The sequence below is a fragment of the Anopheles aquasalis genome, chromosome 2, assembly GCF_943734665.1.
Source record: "Anopheles aquasalis chromosome 2, idAnoAquaMG_Q_19, whole genome shotgun sequence".
Taxonomy (NCBI): domain Eukaryota; kingdom Metazoa; phylum Arthropoda; class Insecta; order Diptera; family Culicidae; genus Anopheles; species Anopheles aquasalis.
Window position 1 is genome coordinate 27,737,515 of NC_064877.1, and position 4,986 is coordinate 27,742,500.

Genomic DNA, 4,986 nt, shown 5'->3' on the forward strand with positions numbered 1-4,986 from the left:
TTGAAATTCCGTGCAACAGGGGGGCCGCTCAGGCAATGCTGCACAGGGATGCAATCTTTGCAGATAGATAGTTCATCAACTGCTGGGCTAATGCTCACGATCCCATCGGAGGTAAATAATCGAAATGAAACAATAAATGTTTCCAGGTTTCCAAGAAGCACAGCGACCACAGGATGTACATTTGGTGGCTCGCTTTACGGTGGGTTCGATGAGACTTTTACCATTCATGGCGCTGTACAACTCCTACCCTTCTTAGAATCAGCACACAGTGTTCCATTTACACGACTGGCCAAGCGCAGACTTGCTGGCTTTCATTCAGCTACACGCAAAACACAAAAGCCAGCCAGAGTTTTGCTGATGCCGGTGGTTTAGACTGGCAAATTCACTCATCCCTTGAGCCCTTCCTGTGGGATGGAACTTGGGCTGCGCACAATAATGTTCACTATTTTACTCGTCCTTGTTGGTTGGCCGGCTGGGGCTTGCCGCTATTCCATACCACGCCACGCACTTCCACGAGCAACCGCTCGTTCGCTCAGAGCGTTCGGAAGACATGGTGCGCTCGCTGCGCCGGTGGATGATAAACATTTGTGCTAATGAGGGCACTTCCTTTGCGTGTCGCATGGGTGGGAATATCAGCGACGTTGTGATGATGGCATGTGACGCCGTACAAAGCACGCACCCAATTAGAGAGCATTAAGCCATGGGGAGGGATTTTTTGTTGTTGTTGCGTGCAGCGCAATGGTCCCAATAATCAATACAACAAAAGGCACATTTGAATTGTGGTTTGGTATTAGCGGGGTTTGTTCCCGATTCCGGGAGCCATAAATTGCAGACATAATGTCCCCAAAACAATGATCGAGGAATGTAAATGTGTATGGGTGAAGCCGGGTGTGGAAATTGATTTTAATTCAAAATGAAACTCACGCAACACTTGATAATTAAATACAGATTATTTTTAATAGGCTACACCGGAATAAGGAATTGAATAGTGAGGAGAATTAAAACAAAGTGCAGCGCAGAGCATCCTGGTAAGCACATTAAAAGTCATCAACATTCATCTTTACGAGTAAATTAATAATTTAACTACTCTTGAAGTTCGTAAGCACTGAAGTTACTCAGATAACAGGGGCCGTAAAAGTTGTACCACTTCGTTAAAAATGTAAATTAATGCTCCATAATGAATTTGCGCGTTCCTTTGATTAGACGTTCCTTAGCAAACGTATCGGTTCGATTAATACTTTGCCAACGCTGTCCATGTATTTGTATTCGCATAATTTTACATAATTGCTCCAGCGTCTCGAGTGATAGATTATGCTTGGCGTCTATCAACCAGAGCTCATGCGCTTGACAGGGGTTTTGCTTGCAAGGTGTGTGAAACAGCTGAAACCGTAAAGCCCTTATTCCATTAAAGTCTAACGTCTAACGCGATTGCTTGCCTAACTAGCCACCCCCGGGGCCCCGGCCAGCATCTGTTGCCGCTCGCCAACCGCCCGCCTACTCCTAGGCTGGTGTTGTTTGTGACCAGAATCATCTCACACCCTGCCCAGGCCTGTCGCAAACAATGCTGCTTGGCGCAATTAAACGCATACGGGCAACCCCTCCGCCGGACCGGTACGGTTCGAGCAAACAAAATTTCATTATCGACATTTGCTGCTGCGCCGAACGTGCAGGGACGAAACTTCAAACGGAATCGCATCAATAGCATTAATATTCGCTAAGCCGGAGGCGGTTGCAGGTGGCTGCCAAAGCTCGCCAAGGCCAATCGTCCCACAAACCACACGTAGCGCTCGGTGAAGGAGAAGTTGTTGTTTGAGCTTCGTTTGGTGGCGTTACAAACGTTAGTTATCGGTGCAAACCGTAGCCACACGGTCGTTGATTAATGACGCAAGGTACGATTGCTTGCATAGACACAGTAAGTTGTGTGGATTTGTGCTTTACGATTTAGGTGCTGGCGTATAAATTGCCGCTTTCGCAATGACGCAATGACTTCGCAATGAATGGCGCAAACGGTGACATGCAACGCTACGGAGGTAGATGGTGATTGTAGAAATCAAAGAGCTGTGAGCCCAAACACCGGTAGTAAGAAACAGAGGCTCCTAATCCTCTTAAACAATCGGCATATGCTACGAAGTAGCAATCAAGCAAAAAAAAAAAACAAAAAAGGAAAACACTTCGCAAGGATTTCCGCACATCAATTTAAAGGGAAAACTGGGGAGTGCTTAAACGAAGATTGATTATTGTTATCCCGCTGATGATGCAAAAGCAGAACGCTCCGGGAGGACGCTTTTGATTAAAACAGGCAGAAGACATGGAGATGAAAGCAAATCCGAAGAAAAAAACCGAAGCAAACCGAGCACCGAGCTGGGGAGTATCATTTTACGAGATTGTTTTTCCGAATATCCGACCAAACCCCTAGGCAAATCCCTAATGCACACGATCACAAATTGACGACTGCATGACAGAAGACGAAGTGAAAGGAAATAAGTGCGTGCCTGTGTGCGTCTACGTTCTCGTTTGCAAATCACAAAAAAAGAAACCATGCGCCTCCACCAAAAGGCGCCTCCATCGAACGCACTCGCGCGCGAGCTCTCTCTCTCTCTCTCTCTCTTTCTCTCTCGGTTACGCTAAAGCTAATTTACTAGCGTCTTGACGTCGTGACTCCAATTGAAGGATAACGGTCTTCGGTTGGCGCCTCTCGATTTTCACGCCGCTTTACGCTTCGCCGGACTGTTTACTTTCCGTGGAAACCATTTCCTTCAAATCGCGCTTGGAAATTGGATTCCGGCACCGGGTGAGAGCTCGTTACTTTAAGGTCGCCGACGATGCTCTTGAGTTCGGTGCGGGAGAAAAAAAAAGGAAATTCTACAGCAAGACCGAACCGGACTACATTTGGCAGTGCGGTGACGGTGACCGGTGAACTTAAATAGATGCTCGCTTCCGGAGATTTACGATTTGCGTCCGGTTCAACGCCTGAACGGTTCGACGCCTGTACGCACCGAGGGGGTATCCAGAGTCCCAGTAGAAACGGGAGTGTGGTTTCCCACTGACCCACCACGCCGCTTCCAGCTTAGAAATGATAAATTAAGTAAGGGTTAAGCGAGCGCCATCCCAGGAACCAGGAGCCAGGAACCAGGAACCTGGAGCTGGGCCAGGGGTAGGTGAAGCAATTATTCAGCCCCGAAAGCCCCGTTAGTTCCGATTAAAGCATATTCATCACCGATGAACGATGAGTTCAATTAGCGAGCGAAAGCAGATCGCATCACTACCACACGACCGCAACCATCCATCACAACGAACCGGACTGACGAATGGAACGGGAATGGACCGACCGACCGACCGACCGAAAACGGATTCAAACCAAAAACCAAACCCCATCGAGCGGTTTTCGTCATCATCATCATCATCATCGCCGTCATGCCGACTGTGTGCGCGAATAGCAAAATCAGGCCGGTCCGCGTGCCAACCACCACAAATCACATCATTTGCTGTCTGCCTGTTCCTCGGCGGTCGTGCTGCTGTTGCTGCTCCGGTTGTTGTTCCTTTTATTTATTCCACTTTTCTCCACCACTCGCTGCACAAACGCTCCGTGGTACAGAACGAAACAGTGGGAGTGAGAGTGAAAACGGAGCAAATGTCCTTATCAGGTGTCTGCCGATCGATGAGGCAATCAGCGCAAATGGTGCTCGAACATCACGGCGTTCCGATCGCGGCGTGCACGAGGCGAGCTACCCATTCGTTCTGCCCGTTCTCATCGTGCCCTATTTTCATTTTGTGTGTGTTCTTCCCAAAAACCGGCAACCGGGTTAGGAGTGCGTGGTTTTCGGCGTGCGAATGGCTTCACGGGCACGCACCATCGCTCCGGGAATGCTCCGGGATGTAATTGATACGATGTTCAAACGATGGTGGGCGTCGTGCGGAACGTGCAGAACGGAACGGAAATTGTGTTTCGATGAAAATGAAATTCGAACACCAACGAGAAGCATGCAGCCAGCCGGTACCAACCAGTGAGATCAGTCGGACTGCTCCTCATAGCTCAAGCTGCTGCACTAAAGCTTAGCTGGTCATTTTTACGACATCATGCGCCCCCGCGGAGCTACTCGCATAAGTGTTGGCGTTCTATCGTTAACTAGAAAGCCTGAGTCACTCAGGAAAAGTCAAGAAATGTGCGGAAATGGAAAGCGAAAGGCATCCTCAAAAATATCCTCGCGGGAGATCGGTCATAAATGCTTACGATCTAGGCATCACGCATCGGCCAAGTGGTGGTATCAATGATTGGAACGCAATCAAACGCTGCCTCTGCTGCTGCTGCTGCTGGCAGGAACTGATGTAGAGCACAAACACAACCGCGTTTGCATACACACCCGAACGAATCATTCACAACCTTTCGGGGAAACGTTACCCGGTCACTGGGAGGCCGTCCGAATGGCTAAATGTTTCATGTTTGCGCGAGCCAAACATTTGAAGAATGTGGTGACCCTACCTGCGTGAGTAGCATTTAGGTTTTGGGTGGCAAAAAAGGTACGTTCAATGGCTGTGTGGAGAATGCCAAACCCAACCTGAAGTCCCAATGACACACACGGAGGTCGGGGCGAACGGTGATGGGGAACGAAATGGAAAACAGCGGTCAATGCCGAGACGCCAGGCAGAGTGGTCGGTGAGTTTTTCGCCACATTTTTCATTCAATGCACGGTGCGGCGCAAAGAAACGGAGAAAGTAGCTCCAAAGCCCGGAAACCGGGGTCGCGGTTGAATAGCGATGTTGATAGCACAAGGAGCGGCTAGTGCAAGCGGGGCACCATTCCACCGTGTTTGTCTCGTTCCCTTTGATGTAAATGGTTATTTGCGTTGGGGATGGTTATGAATGCTCAAATATGCTTTAATAATAGCACACCGGAGCGTAGAGAAGATGATACTCTACTCTGGTTGGGCTAATTTTTCCTCGAGATGAATGATTTTACATTCACTGCCAGTGCATCGTTGATCGACA